Source organism: Cololabis saira, chromosome 16 (genome assembly GCF_033807715.1).
Source record: "Cololabis saira isolate AMF1-May2022 chromosome 16, fColSai1.1, whole genome shotgun sequence".
Lineage (NCBI taxonomy): Eukaryota > Metazoa > Chordata > Actinopteri > Beloniformes > Belonidae > Cololabis > Cololabis saira.
The window spans coordinates 2,577,537-2,594,475 of record NC_084602.1 but is presented as its reverse complement, the minus strand read 5'-3'; the positions used below and the strand labels follow the sequence as shown (position 1 = coordinate 2,594,475).

The 16,939-nt window shown below is 42.0% G+C and overlaps 1 protein-coding gene across 2 annotated transcripts in view; it reads left to right on the top strand.

The window, feature by feature from the left end:
* Window positions 1-57: 57 nt before the first annotated feature.
* Window positions 58-16,939, top strand: part of akap6 (A kinase (PRKA) anchor protein 6) — a 364,518-nt gene continuing 347,636 nt past the window's right edge. For both annotated transcript variants that reach the window (XM_061744324.1, XM_061744322.1), the window contains exon 1: window positions 58-239. The gene's annotated coding sequence lies outside the window, so the exon portion shown is untranslated. The remainder of the gene's footprint in view (window positions 240-16,939) is intronic.

Sequence of the window (16,939 nt, the reverse complement as noted above, 5' to 3'; positions counted from 1 at the left end):
CATCCTGAAAGGTGCCGCATCATCAGCATCATCCCTCCCATCAAACCATCCCATACTGTGGCTGGTGGCTAGCTAGCTGTAGCTCCCCCTGTTTCAGCTCCATCTCCCTCTCCCTGCAGTGCCATTGTCACGGAATCAGAGGCGCTTCCTTCTTCTCCTTATTCTCCGTCTCCTCCAGCATCTAAAAGTTAAGAACAAGAAAGGAAGAAGATGGACTGAGTGAGGAAAGGAAAGATGTGGTACGTACTTCTGAAGCTGCTCCCTCCTGCTCTGTGTGTGTGTACCCCCCCTTCTGTTTGGAATACATGTTTGAATGGTACGTGTGTGTGTGTGTGTGTGTGTGTGTGTGTGTGTGTGTGTGTGTGTGTGTGTGTGTGTGTGTGTGTAATCCTTCGAGGAATGTTGTTTAATGAGCTGTCTGGCGCTCCCCCCTCAGAAAGATGTAAGGGTAGAGACTGGAAACGGCTGTAGGGGCAGCAGCGAAGGGAGGTGACTCCCAGTCTCTGACTCTCAGCTTTTGTTCAGCAGGCCTGCTCTGCAGACGCTCATCCTGTTGTTGCATGTAGAAAGAGGCCAACACCCCCCCCTCGTAGTTCTCTGCTGGTCTGTACTCCCTCGTGGTTCTAGTCTAGCCCTTCTTAGACGGCGTGAGTGAAATCCTGCCCTCAGCCCTGTTGGTCTGCAGATAAATTCATATAACCTGAACTCTGCTTTGCTTTACAAGTTCCAAGTTTTACTCCACTCATGTCAACTTTAGCACATTTAAATCAAAGTGCTTCACATATGAAAGATATGAACTACGTTGTACATAATCGAATAGTAATACATGGAAATAAAATGTAAGTCAATAAAACTCCATTAATATGAACAATAGATTGATAAAGCTAATAAAACTAAATTTAGTTTAGTTTAATTCGCTTCTAGCCAAGTGGATATTTTAGTTTAGTCAGCTGCGCCTCAATCTGTAGACCTGCAAAAGTTTTATGACATCACAAGAAGTCACATCACAGAGGTATGAACAATAACAACAATAGCTCAAACTGTGTGACATGTTGGTAATACCAAGGCTTCCAGTCTTGGTGTTTGTAGAACATAAGTGGTTTACTCCCACAGACCATCACCGTTATCTCATTGGTAACACCATAAACACACAAACGTGTTCTGGTTGTCAGTGTGCTGCTCTTGATAGTTGTAAAACCTCAAACTGAAAACCTTAAGCCTGATTTAAGGTTCTGTGTTAAACCAACGCAGAGCCTACGCCGTTGCCGTGACGCCGTCGTGAACCTTCGGACTTCGTCACTCCATTTCTCCGCGGTGCAAAACCCCCCCAGAGCACTAGTTGATACTTTGTTTAGCTTCCGGTTTTTCCGGTCACTCAACTATTGTACAAAAAACCAAAACAACCCAAAATAATCACACACGCACGAAGAAAAGAGCGCTGAAAGTTCACGACTGCTTCACGAACCGGAACCAGAAATGCATTGCTACCAAGCGAACCAATCACAGCCCTCTGGGTCTGCGTCACCTCCACGCGTAGTTCCATTTTTTGGGAGGAGCAGGTCAGGCTACGGTGTAGCTACGGAGAGACCCCCGCCTAGCCGCTATCCTACGGCGTAGGTTTAACGTAGAACCAGAATTCAGGCTTTACTGAACAACTTAGGCAAGGCAGATCTATTGGTGTAGCACATTTCATGCACAAATGAAGTCAAATTAGTTTAATAATGACAAAGATGACAACAACAGAAAACTAAATAATTAAATAAATAAAAACATGAAGCAACCAGTTTTGCCAAAAAATAAGGTTGGTAACCTATTTCTGTACAAAAGGATGCCATAAAGATTTTATTTACTCATTTTGTTCCCGTCTGTGTGACAGAATCATGATGCTTTTTGCTTTCGCTAAATCTATGAGTTTTTTAAAATAATACACACGCATAAATAGTTCCCATATTCTTTCACAGATGAAAAACTGCTGCATCTGAACTCATTCCAGGCTGCTCCTGGTGTGGTACCACAAGTGTTTACTGTGGTACACTTCTTTCATCCACGTTCTCTGAAAGACATGTCATTTCTTTCACTTTGTGTTATAACAAGCCCCTAAATCCTTTAGAGTTATTAGTCGGGATCATCTCACCTAAGGTTGTATTTGTTTGGATTATGTAGGACTGTAAAGTCTCTGAGTTTCTTTTCATGCATCTCATTTCTTCTTGGTGGTCAGACGTTGGATAGTGAAACTATTGTATACAAAGTCAAGTTAACGAACGTCTGTATGGTGTTTTGTTTAATGGGTCTGTCTGACACTTGTCTTAATAATCTCACAGGAGTTTGGTTTACTTATTTTTTTCCATATTCATTGTTAAGAGCAAAGCAATAAAATAAAAAACAGCTTCCATCTTACAAAGTAGAAATAGAGTATGCGTGTAAGGATCAGAGAGAGACGTGGAACAAAAAGTCCAAAAGGAAAGTTGATGTCCATGTCTTGTGAAGCTTAGGAAGGGTTTACCAGACTGCACGAGTGGTCAACTCATCCTTCATTACCCCAATCCAGGATCTGACCTCATGATCTCCAGGGCTGTTAAACAGGGCTGAGTGCCTGAGAGATGTGCAGATGATGTCAGAGGAAGGGCCGGGAAAGTTAAAGTGGGCGTCGGCTTCTCCTGTTACATGCGGCCTATTCGATTAAATCTATGCTGAAAAGCTCGGGAGGAAAGTCACGCTTGCCCCTCCTTTCTTTAAGCTTCTTGGATTATCTCACATGGTGACAAAAGTGAATGGAGTTTAAGCTGACCATTCATTACTTCTTTACTGGACATGGTGATGCTTGTGATGTACTTTAAATCCCCAAATCAGATTGATTTTTTTTTTCTGATTACCATATTCAACCGGACAATGAGCATCATTCTCGTATCTGCAGCATATGTCAAGGAAGAAGAGTATTTTGTCAGGGTGACGGGGGTCTGCCGGAGCCTATCCCAGCTCATCATTGGCGAGAGGCAGGGGTTACACCCTGGACGGGTCACCTGTTTATCGCATGGCCACATAGATAAACCAACAACCAGACATACTCACACTGTTGCAGCTGTTAAGTTGAAGTTATTACTTTTGTATACAGGACTGTCTCAGAAAATTAAAATATTGGGATTTTCTGTAATGCAAATACAAAAACAAAAATGTCATACATTCTGGATTCATTACAAATCAACTGAAATATTGCAAGCCTTTTATTATTTTAATATTGCTGATTATGGTTTACAGTTTAAGATTAAGATTCCCAGAATATTCTAATTTTTTGAGATAGGATATTTGAGTTTTCTTAAACTGTAAGCCATGATCAGCAATATTAAAATAATAAAAGGCTTGTAATACTTCAGTTGATTTGTAATGAATCCAGAATGTATGACATTTTTGTTTTTTTAATTGCATTACAGAAAATCACAATATTTTAATTTTCTGAGACAGTCCTGTATACAAAAGTAATAACTTTAACTTAACGGCTGCAACAGTGTGAGTATGTCTGGTTGTTTGTTTATCTATGTGGCCCTGCGATAAACTGGTGACCCGTCCAGGGTGTAACCCCTGCCTCTCGCCAATGATGAGCTGGGATAGGCTCCGGCAGAGTCCTGTATTTGTTAACTTAGTTTTAGTCTTAGTTTTATAGTGTTATTCTGGTTATGATTTTGCTAAGAATGTTTATATTATTGTTTTTTATGTCTCAGGGGGGCGTGTCGTGTGCGTCAGGAGGATATAGGGGTCAGGTGATCGCACGGTGGGGCGTGGAAAACCTAAATGTTTGGTTACGAGTGGTTGTCTACAGTTTTTTGACCATGTTAGTTTTTGTTGCCATGAAAGACTTTTTTCGTTTGCTTTTGGATGTCATAATAATTTAGAAAATACTTTGGAACAAGTTGGAATGTAAAAATAAAAGTTATGATTTTTTTTAAAGTTTTATTAATGTCAGTGAAGTGGACCACCCCCTTCTACACCACGGCTTTTAAAAAGAAAAGTCTGATACACACACCTACGGGAAATTTATATTCATCAATTAACCTAGCATGCATGTTTTTGGACTGTGGGAGGAGGCTGGAGTACCTGAAGGGAACCCAGGCAAGCACGGGGAGAACATGCAAACTCCACACAGACAGACCCTGCCGGGCCTGGGAGTGGAACCGGGAACCTTCTTGCTGTGAGGCAACAGTGCTAACCACCTAGCCACCGTGCTGCCCCCCTGATGACATACTGGTGGAAATATGGAAATTTATAAGAAACAAATAGGAGCAAAGTATTTAACAAATTAACAGCAAAAGATTTGAGAGCCCAATAATGCCTCAGGAATTGAAGAAAGGTGTACAACTGCCAGTTTTTAAGCTAAAGGTTGATGTCTAGAGCTGTAGCAGGTACAAGACTAATTAAAGCTGCAAGCAGCGATGAACGGGCCCTCGCGCCTGCAATTTTCACCCATAAAGATCAAGGACTCAAAACTAAGTCCCATGACTCTTTATGTCAAACAATTCAAAAAATATGGCAGGAAATAGGAACTATCAAATATCGACCAATCAGAAGAAGGGGCGGGGCTAATTTGCACCAATTAAGGTGAAGAAGTCAAAACCGAGTCCGATGACACCACCATGACTCTTTATGTCAAACTATTCAAAAGTTATAGCAGAAAATATCATTATCAAATATTGACCAATCAGAAGAAGGGGGGGGCGCGCTTTTTGGTATCTATCGTCACCACGGTAACGCTTTTGACTGAGAAAAGTAAGGCGCGTCGTCGCACGTTGCACGTTACGGTTCGGGCCGTATTAAGAGACCCAGAACATTACCATAAACCCCCGAGCAATTATTACATAAACAATGGCAGGTAAAAACTACCCTGGTGGGAGAAAAACATTAAACCCAACAGTAGCAAGAAAAACTCCCCTTTAGGAGGGAAGAAACCCGGACCAGGATCATAAGGGGGGACCCTCCTGCCGAAGGCCAGACTGGGGTTGAAAAGTAGGGTACATGCTGAAAACAAACAGGAGAAGTGCAGATACCGGAACCCCTCTAAGACCAAAGAGCTGATCATACACTACAGGAAAAAGAAGTCTGATCCCTAGGCTGGCCTGATCAACGGGGAGAGGGCGTGAACATCGAAGATGACCTCTCCTGGAGGACCATCACTACTGCACTCTTGAAGAAGACTCAGTGGTGACTCCATTTCCTGAGGATACTCAGGAAGACCAACATGGTGGAAAAGCTGCTGGTGACCTCATATCGCTGCACCATAGAGAGTGTGCGGACCTACTGCATCTCCATGTGGTTTACCAGCTGCACCTCTGCAGACAGGAGAGCACTCTAGCAAGTCATACCCACTTCACAGAAACTCATGGGATTCCCTCTCCCTCCCTAACAGACATTTACAGCTGCTGTTGTCTCATCCTGGACACCGCCTGGTTGTTCTGCTGGCCTCAGACAGACGATACAGTGCTGTGAAATCAAAGACAAACAGACTGGAGAACAGTTTCTATCCCGGAGCTGTCGTAGCCCTCAACTCTGCCCAGCTTTGAAACTATGAGAGAATATCAAAAGAATAACAAAACAGTGCAGTAAAAGCTTGGGGACCTTTTTTATTTGTGTTTTCAGAAGCACAACTCACTTTCTTCTCAAAGCCGCTCATTCCATTAAAAGATAGGCTAAAATGTTTCACTTTTTGAGAAAGATATATTGCATATACTTCTTTATTTAAATCAGTTCTGATGGTGTCAGTGTGTGTGGCTGGCCGTCTGCTGCTCCTGCAATCCGTAGTGTTTCTATTGTTTAACCATTGGCACAAAACAAATTGAGCCTCTGCTGGTGTATGATCGCCAGACTCTTTTTTTTTTTCCCAGCGGAATGTCAGTGATTTAGGTGCATTTGATCACAGTGGACAGTATACTTTGCCCCTGCTCCTGGCAGGGATTCACCTGTACCGGGCCTTGGCCCTACCTTCCCGGCAGAAACGTTCCTGTCGCCGTGGTAAATGCGGCGGTCGTCTGGTGAAGCTGGAGCTCTGGCTGACATGCTCTTCGTCCACTTCTCGGACACGTCATGTGGCGCTTTTCCACCAGTAAAGATCTGGAGGCTGATGCACACCTAAAAAAGACTTGGTAAAACAGGTGCGTTGGAGTAGGTAGGAGTGAACAAAGGAAAAAAAGGCGTCTCCCGCACACTGTTAAGTCACTTGCAAAAGGCTTTAATAAAGTAAACAAACAACGTTTCGGTCCACAGGACCTTTCTCAAGCAGAGATTTTTTCCACCAGTACCTACTCAGCCCGACTCGCCTCGCCTCTCCTCGGTTTGGTTCTTTCCCACTAGGGGTCTAACGTGCCAAGTAGATACTTTTCTGTAACTATTCTGCCAAGGTTCTAAGCTGCTGAGTCGGCTGTATCTGACATCATCACACTACAGGCCACCGATTGGTCGGGGGGTTGGAGTCAGACGTCTGAGTCAGGATGTGACATCAGCGAAAGAGCGACTCGTGGCTTGTTCATTTTATTCAACAGGCAACGGCAGCAGAAGTCTGTTTCATGATCCAACTCTGAGGTGCAGATGTTCATAAACCTGGTGCTGAGGAGAGAATTAAAAAGGGATCTAGACGGAGATAAGGAACGACCAGATCTACCAGGAGATCTGTCACTTCATAGTCAGCTGCCGGGTTCTCACCCACACCAAGCCCTGGCAGCACACCACTCCCCACCTCATCCACCTCCACTGGCTACCCGTTAAGTTCCGCATACGGTACAAACTCCTCCTACTCACCTACAAATCCCTTCACACTCTGGCCCCCCAGTACCTGTCTGACCCATAGACGGATTACCGCATGGGCAAAGTGGGCGTGTGCCCAGGGCCCTGGAGCCAATGGGGGCCCTCGGCTTTCAAACATTTTTTTTTTTTTTTTTTATGTGTAAATTAAAATAAATTTACAAGCTCATAGGGCCCAATGAGAGGGCCCCGTTTTGTGTGATACGTTCATATATAATCGTAAATTGTAGGCTATAATTACGATAAAATGTGCATTGTGCGGTCAGTATAGACTAATTCCTACTTTACAACTGTCTTGAACGCATCAGGGCCGTGAGCCTACGCGGATTGGCTGGAAAGCCTGATTTATGGTTCCGCGTTAAATCGACGCAGAGCCTCCGCGCATCGCCGCATACCCTACGCCGTAGGAGCTGCGTTGGTTTAACGCGGAACCATAAATCAGCCTTAACAGTTAGAGCCAATAATTTGCCGACTCGGCCATGAAGAAGATGAGCGCTAAAATTTAAAAGAGGACTAAGCATGTACAAAGTTTTATGGAAGAGTCAGCTACCATTGGTGAGTCAGTGTAACCTTCATAAATAATTTCTTTATCAGAATGTCGTGTAGCTTTGACCACCTGCCTATTTGAATGAGCTTTGTGTTGTTGTCAACTAGACCGCCGAGTCTATTCTCTGTTATAGAGCTCAGAAATGATGTTATAGACCGCTGTGTCTATATCTATCTAAATATATGGTGTAATGTTTTTTTTTTTTTGTATAAGCTGTATCAAAGATGGAACTGATCGTGACTGAGTTTTCAGCGCCATGTGATTGACAGCTGTCAGGCCGATGTGTGTGTGTGTGTGTGTGTGTGTGTGTGTGTGTGTGTGTGTGTGTGTGTGTGTGTGTTTTTTTCTGAACAAGTTTGTGACTTTACTCTGCTTTCTGCAGCATAGTCATAGGCTTAGCTCAATAAAAGTGAGAATAAATGTTGGGTAGGATGAGGTGTTGTTGAACGTTAAAATGACTATCATAAGGGCCCATGGAGAATGCTCCGCCCCCTCTGGACTGAGACCCACGCTCCACCACTCCACCATCCACAATCACACGGTGTGATTGTGGATTCTCTGCGCCATTGTGTGACCAAACTGAGTGATTGGGGAGGGCATGCACCGTGCACGTAGGATATTATTGTAGGATATTATTGTAGGTAGGGGCCCATAGCGAGTTTGTGTCCAGGGCCCGTGGTCATGATAATCCGTCCTTGGTCTGACCTCCTTCTGTGTCCGCCCAGCCTCTGCTCAGCTTTTGGTTTCACTCCTCCTGCCTAACCATACTGGACTCTGTGGCTCCAATAAAGAAAACTGTGCTAAGGCTAAATCTGAGCCCTGGTTCAATGAAACTACTCGCGCAGCTAGATGGGACTGTTGCAAAGCTGAGCGTAATTGGAAGAAGTCCTGAAGGACTGCTGGCGCTGTTACCAAAACTACTGTTAAAGAGACCAAAAGAGAAAACCTGTCAAACATCATTGAGTCCAATCATCAAAACCCACGGGTGTTATTTAAAACCATTGACATTAAAGGTATTGTGACATCATTTTTAACATGCTTTTAACACTATTAAAAGTCTTGGCCAACATCCCTCAAATGTGTCTAAAAGAGTGTAACAAGAAAAAACTTCAATCTAGTACTCCTTTCCTGGCTTTTTATTACAGTGTTTTTTTGCCCCGTGAAAAATGCTTCCATTTCCCCCTTTCCTGTCAATCATTGCGCCGCTCCTCCTCCAAACCTCCTCCTCCTCCAGCCATACGCTCACAGCGGCGTCGCCGGGAGCGACAGGCGAAGCATGCACGGAAAAGCAGCAGTCCACAGCAAACAATCATAAAAATAAAGGCATGCAAGCAGCAGTTCTCCTTATCTTAAGTCCAGTCAGTGGCCGCGGGTCTTCTTAGCAGTTTTCCTCCGGTGATGAGAACAGAAGAGGCTGTAAACAGCTCCGTGTTAAGCCTGATTTATGGTTCCGCGTTAAATCGACGCAGAGCCTACGCCGTAGGCTTCAACGTACGGTGCGCGTCGCCGCGTAACCCTGCGCCGTAGGTTCTGCGTCGGTGTAACGCGGAACCATAAATCAGCCTTTATGGTGCGCTGGAGAGGAGAGGAGACAGGGAGCTGGGTGGAGGGGGCGGTGATTTAGCGGGTCGTTACGTAACGATCCGCCACCAAACCAGGTGCGCCGTTTTTGCACAGTTATGCGGAAAATCCCAGAAAGCACACAATACACTGAATGTTAAAAGTTCGTTGTTTTTTGGGTGTAATTGATGTCAAGACACCCAACAAAACACAAAAAATCAAGAAAAATGTGTTTTTCATGTCACAATACCTTTAAGAACAGTCTCAATGCCCCACAGCCTGCCAGGTGCCTTGGAGGCATCTCCTGAAATGGGCAATAACTTCCTGAACTTTTTTGTTGATAAGGTTGCTACTGCTAGGACTCTCATCCCAGTTCCTGCACCTGAGCCCTCTGTCCCCGTCCCTTGTTCTGCAGCTCTTGATAAGTTTAAGCCTGTGTCTCTGTCGTTTTTAGAAGATCTGGTTGGCCATATTAATCCAGGCTCTCTGTGATGCTAGTGGTCATTTTTATTTTCTGGAAATTTGCTTATGAAATGTATTAAAATTGGTAGCCTTAAAGAAAATAATCAGAAAAACGGGGTAAAAATACACAAAATAAAGACTTGAGGTCATGTTGGATTATTGTGGACTGATTATGTGTTGTGGTGTTTGGATCAGTCAAGTTATCCAGCTGAACAGGTTTTTCTCTCCGTTTCTCTCACTGAGCTGTGATGTGGTCCCATTTCAAACCCAACAATATCATCTTGGAGCTGCATAAAAACGCAGAGCCGTCACATTTAAACGGTGACTCGTTTACCCTGATAATCCGTTTTTCTGTCTCCCTGGATCTGGTTTTTCGGGAGAGCCAACACACAGAACATTTGCTTTTCCAGCAGGTCAATGAACTTTGTAATGAGCATATTACAAGGTTTTTCTGCAGAATTATTAGATTTTTAGAGGGTTTATCTGCAGAATTATTATGATGGATTCACTGTTATCTCTGCCTTTCGCATGGACACACTCATATCCCAGTCATGCTGTATTACCCCTGATTACCAGCAGAGAAAAGAGGAGTGGTTTGGTCTGGTCCCCGAGGAAGTCTAGGCTGAACAGTAAACGATAGCAGCGTAATCAGTACTGGAGTTGAGGGGGGATGAGGGGGGATGGCATCCCCCCCTGAAATAAAAACGGTCCAAATCATCCCCCCCTGAAATAAAAACGGTCCAAATCATCCCCCCTGTAAAACTGCCATCCCTCCTTTCCATCCCTTATGTCATTTCATCAATGAATGTGGTTTTACTGCTATTTCAACATTTAGAGTCATCACCAGAAAAATAACACCAGAAAAATAACTTATTTGACAATTTTCACTTGTTTCAAGTAAATTTTCACTTGAAATAAGTAGGAAAATCTGCCAGTGGAACAAGATTTATCTTCTTATTACAAGCAAAAAAATCTTGTCCCACTGGCAGATTTTTCTACTTATTTCAAGTGAAAATCTACTTGAAACAGGTGAAAATTGTTGTTTTTTACAGTGATGAGTCTTGTTTTAAGTGTAATGAGATTTGTTTTACTAAAATGAGACATTTTAACTAGAAATAAGTCAAATATTCTTGTTAAGATTTTGGGTTTTTGCAGTGATCAATTTTCCTTATCCTGTGAAGGACAGAGTCATATTGATAAGTTCAGAAAAGTGTTTTTTATTGTTGTGTTTTGATGTATTTGATGTAAGCCCAGTGGATATTTAAAGCTTACAGAAGGCTGCATTTAACTGCTGCTATGTCATTCCTGCAGTATTTCTGCAGCTGTTTTGGTCACTGCTATTATTTGTAATATATTATATTATTTGTAATCAGCACAAATTATCTGTCCCCATATGATCAAATCCACCATCCCCCCTGATTTTATTTTACAACTCGGGTACTGAGCGTAATATAAGCACAGCAGCGCAGGCGCATGGATTCATCATCAGTGATTACAGGGAAACGTCTGCGTCTACGGGTGTTCGTTGTCTTTTGTGTTCACGTGAGCTCACCATCACTTGTTGAGTCATTTGTGTAAAAATAGTTCAAACAGTATCAATGATTAAAAAAAAATCATTCAGTGATTGTTTCCATTTTATGCCTTTTGCATAATAAGTATCTGTCTTTGTGTCGGAGAGGCATTTAAATACACTGATTTATTTAAGACCTTTTTCTTTATTTTGGCAGTTTTTCACCTTGTAATACAACATTTACTGTGAAAAAACCGTGAAAGAATTATAAAAAAAAATGTTTTTCAGCAGGGTGGTGCAGTTACTACAGAAGATCCTAGCTGTTGAAGCTTTTGGTAAATTATTTGTGGAAATAATAAACATGCAAAAACCTGTGCAAAAATGAGAACTGTCAGAAATGTTAGAGCCCTATGGATCGATGAAGAGCTGCAGGATTGTATGGTACAGAGAGATCAAGCAAAAAAAAAAGGCAAATAATTCTGATTATGAATCTGATTGGCAAATTTACTGCAAATTCAGAAATGACGTTACTAAATTGAATAAGAAGAAGAAAAAGGTGTACTATGAAAAAAGTGATACATTAGGTAAAGCATGATTGTTAGAAAATGTGAAATATGTTAAATAATATGATGGGTAGAAAATTTAAATCTACTCCATCATTTCTTGAATCGGAAGGAAATTTCATTGCTGGATATTGCTAATCATCTAAATAATTATTTTTATGACAAAGTGAACAAACTTAGAGACAATATGGAGCAAACAAATAACGTACAATTATATGGTCTGATAAAAGATCAAATTATGGCTGCAAAAAAATGTAAATTTGAATTAGCTAAAGTGACTGTGAATGATAAGAAAAGAGAGAAAAGTCTCGTGTGGAATCAAATTGAAATTGGTGGCAAACCTGATTGCTACTCAATGTTGTCATGTGTTAAACCTGAGCTTAGAAAAATGTGTTTTCCCACAATCTTCAATCTCCAGTTTTTTCTGTATGGATCAATCAGATGAAGGGGGGTCGCCACGGTAACGCTTTTGAAAGAGAAAAGTAATGCGCGTAGTCGCAGGATGGAGACACACATTTTGATGTATAACACACCTGGGTGCACGTTACGGTTCAGGCTCTGAAGCGGCTGAAGGAATGGCTTTAAGTAAGGTTATGGAGAGAATTGTTTTTGAACAACTACAGTCTTATTTTTCAATGAAGGATTTGATGACAGACTTTCCGCCTACAGAGTAGGACAATCCTCCACCACAACTCTGACTCAAATGACGGATGATTGGGCGCAAAGACATTGAAAATAGGAATTTGGTGGGAGCTGTACTTTTAGATTTCAGTGCAGCATTTGATATAATTTATCACAATTTATCAATAGAAAAACTGAAATGTTATGGTTTTAGTCAGACAGAAATACTTTGGTTAGAGTGTTATTCAACAAACAGTTTTCTTTAACGGACGTTTTTCTGAACTAAGATCAAAGCTGTCTGGGTCCATTAGTATATTCTGTATTTACGAACAAATTACCACTAACCTTAAAGAATACAAAAGTAGCCATGTATGCTGATGCTTCTACAGTATATTCATCACATTCTACAATTAATGAAATCAAATGTTTTGAACAAATGTTTTGAACAAGGATTTAAAATTAGTAGTGTGACATTGACAAAGTGGTGGGTAAAATAGGCAGAAGACTTGCAGTTAAAGGAGATGTTCCAGTATTTTACCTTTATTAAAGGAAATATCCTAGAAACACTAGTTTTATCTCAGCTGGACTATTGTTCAGAGTTCTGGTCAAGGTCTGGTCAAAACAAAGCAGCATGTGTTTACTTCAATGTTCATATAGAACTCATGTGAATACAATGCATTATTCTTTGTCCCGGTTAAAGGTAAAATACAGATTTACTGCCTCATTGCTGAATTTTATTAGAAATATTTCAGTGACGAAATTGCCAAGCAAATTGTATAAATGTTTATTTTTCTGTTCTGATGAATAAGAGCATAACACAAGTCAGATTTACACGACCTAAGGTAAAAACAAACATGTTGAAACACACTAGCGTACAGAGCCATGGTTAAATGGAACTCTCTACCTGGACACGTTATTCAAGAAAATAGCAAAAGAAGATTCAAAGGTTTACTGAAAAACCATCTCTTAGCTGAGCAGCATTCTGCCCATATTTAGCTGGTGCAACCATCTAAATTAAATATATACATGCAAAGGTCTGACCATTGTTGAATTATGTGAACCTCTATATTCCAAGTATGCTGTCAATTAGAACTAGGTCCCATGTTGTGTTGTTTTGTATTTTATTGTGTTGTGTTGTGTTGTATTGTATTGTGTTGTGTTGTATTGTGCTGTACTTAGTTCTAACTGTTGTTGTGTTGTGGTTGTAGTGACTGTTGTGTGTGAAAGGTTGTCATGTGATTATGTTTGATGTGTTCATTGTTGTGGAACGTTTTAATGTGACTACATGTATGTTTTGCATTTATTAAGGTGGACTTCAGGAAGAATAGCTGTTGCTCTGGTCACAGCTAATGGAGATCCGAATAAATGAGAAATGAAATGGTAGTGCAGCTGCTTCACAGCTACAGTAGAAGGTCCTGGGTTTGATTCCCGCCGGGGACGCTGTGGATGCTGAGAGCGTGTTAGTTCCCCCATGACTCCAGCTCCCTGGGTGGGGTTGGAACCCACACCCTGGGTGGGGTTGGTGAAAGGATCTTTCTGTGTGGAGTTTGCATGTTCTCCCCATGTTCCCTTGCGTAGCTAATGGGAGCTACCCTCACAAAAACATGTAGCAGTCCTGGGCTGTACTGCCCCCTCTGGCCAACCGGGGAAGAGATGGGGTGGGGAGGATCCGGCCCAGGGCCGGTTGTATAAAATGATGACTAGTCTGCATTTCAGATCAGAGGGGGTGCACATGCCTGGCACGTTATTCAACACTAAATTATGCATTTTCCCATAATTTCAAGCGGAATGATACTAGCAAAACAAGAATATTTAAAGTGTATTTCAAATGCTTTATTGCGGCAATATTGCTGCAGAACAAAGAAAATGCTACATTTAGTCTGGGCTACCTCACCCATCAGACAATCTAGCAACAGATGTTTCTTACCCTGAAAATAAAACTTGGAAATTCAAACTAATTTTATCTATACATCTCAAAACCATCACTAAACATGACAGCCATTTCAAGTGGAAAGATACCAGTCAAACAACAATATTTAAAGTGTCTTTAAAGTGCATTTTTGCAGTAATATCGCTGCAGAACAAAGAAAATGCTACATTTAACGTGTTTACGGTGCAGCAGAGAGCAGCGTCTTGCTTGTGCAGGTAACGCAGATGAGTGATGTACACTAAAGCCTGAATTATGGTTCTGCGTTAGTGTAACGCCGAACCATAATTCAGCCTTAACACGCGCACACTTGTCAGTTTTTTTTTCCGTCCTTTCAACTGAGCATGCAAACACATAAACTGAGGATGCAATGCTGATGCTTATGCAACCTCGTAGACCCGGGCCTGATCTGGCCGGAATAACGTGATCCTTCGTCAAGCCAGAGAAGCCCCACCCTGTCTGGTGAAAAGAAGAGGCCTGCTCACTCCTCAGGATAAGGAGACTTGAGCCTGGTGCAGGGGTTGGCAGAGGGAGAGCAATAGCCAGGACTGACTTAGGTAGGAGGACTGGATGATAAAAATGGGGAAAAAGCGGGGATAAAAATATTTAAAAAAGGTTTTTAATTTAAATGACACAAAGTAATTATTTTTTATAACGTTTTACAGATAGACAGATTTATAGTAATTTTTATGTATATAATTGGAGGTAAATATATGAACCAGTATATATAGCATATCTACTCTTATATAGTTATTCAAGTATATTGTTATACCATTGCTGTCTATTGTTCTCTATTATATTGTAGTATTATAGTAAAGTAATGATAATGTAATACTATACATTATAATTACTTCTATTAGTACATACATACATAGTAGCACAACTAAATGCTGGGCGTTTGTTTTGTTTGCCTTGATTTGTTTGATTTTGACTATATTTATATATACATATAATTAAGTATTATATCACTGTATTGAACAGTTATTAAAGTAGGGATGGGTGTTTTATAAGTAAACTTAATGAAACTCGTTTTGTTATATGTAAGAATGTATGTAGATTCAGGGGTAGGACTGGATAAGTGGTTACTTCAATCCTACTCCGTTTCCAGCATGTTGGTGGATCCGTGAGGTCTGCCCAAGTGCTGTAAATTTTTTTTACTTTTTTGTACTCTTTTTTTATCATACATGTTCGAAATAAAATCGTCAAATCAAATCAAATCAAATCAAATCAAATCAAGATAGTCTCGGATAAATTCACACAACCTCCCTCTCCATCTCCTTGGCCAGAGAGGTGATGCCATGGTGAGAACAGAATTAGGAGTCACTGTAACACACACCCCCACCCCCCATCAGTGATCTATTATTCATACTGGGGCAGGGCTGGGACACTCCTGGGACACTCATGTACACACATGTACACACCCTCTTATTCCTTTGTCACTGCAGTCTCTGGCTGTACTTCCTTTCTGCAGTTTGGAGCTTAAGATGACTTAAAGCTACCGTCTTCTCATGACTGCAGGACAGGCGTCGTGTTTGATTTGTAGCCGTTAAACACGGTGTAAGCTGAGACCCGAGTTCATTCCAGATCCACCATCTGCTGCTTATGGAGGTGCAGGTGTGGGAGATGGATGGACAGCTGGTTGGGGCGTGAGAGGTTAAGAAAAAGCATCAGAGGTGTTGCCGACTTCAAACTTGCCGATAGCGCTACTACTACTACTGTACATTTTTAGTCCACACGGAAGCTACTCAGAAATGCAGACGTGGTAAATGAGGCACATGACCAAACTCTTACCAAACATTTTATTTATGGACAGGAGAATGTGCTGCTTTTAAATTGTTTAGGATTCTTTCACTTGAGATCACAGACGTGGATAAACCCTTCCATTAAAAAGAAAAAGCCACAATGACCAGGGGCCTCATTTATAAAAGAGTGTGTAGGATTCATACTAAAAGTGCACGTAAAGCCAAAATCCGAAAATGGCGGGCGCAAAAAAAAATCCGGATTTATAAAACCCTGTGCACACACACCTGCACGCAATGTTCGCTTTATAAATCACAGCCCAGCTGGAAGGTTGCGTAGCTGAATTCGGCTCATATCCCGCCCTCTACACGCCCTCTTTTTACCATTATTGGGTAATGCAAAGTAGTATTTGCATATGAATGAGCCTGCTGAGCATGCGCAGCGGCTTCCTGCAGCCTGTTGATGAATGAGACGCATGATGAGACGTGTAGAGCCACCGTGCCACTAAATTTCACGGAGACTGGGAAGTGGGAACGAGATGTTGTGGATGAGGTGGAGGCAGGAAAACCACATTATTTGGTGGTCACAGTATCAGTATAAATAGTATATAAATAGTATAAAATAAAGCGAGTGAAAATAAAATGCCGTGAGGCGCAAGGGAACAATTTCCACTGGGAACAACGGGGACATGCCCCCCCCACTTTTCAAACTCATGTTTTTGTCCCCCCCACTTTTTACAGTGTAAGAACTAACTCTGTAATTACAAATCATCAAAACACTCGAAGACGGGACGGAGCCCCGCTCCCCCTCCTCCCCTCCCCTCTCCCCTCAGTGCTGCTCAAGGCTGATTTATGGTTCCGCGTTAAATCGACGCAGAGCCTACGGCGTAGGTTACGCTGCCACGCGCACCGTACAGTGCGGGTCGCCGCGTACCCTACGGCGTATTTCATGGGTGGCGAGCCCACTCACCGCGGCTGCAGCAGCAGCAGCACCAGAGTCCTGACTGACGCTGAGCTTCAAACACAGAGGGACACGATCAGCGCTGTTATATTATAAGTCTGATATGTGATGACATTATTAAGAGTATGACATGAATCTGGTTCATTTCACCACCTCACCGCCTGCGTGGCCAGTTCCCCATATCTTAAGTAAGTTCCTACGGGAGGGTCAGGGTTGCCGTAGGGATACGCTGATTTTTCGGTTAGTTTTTTCTTTTTAAATCCCAA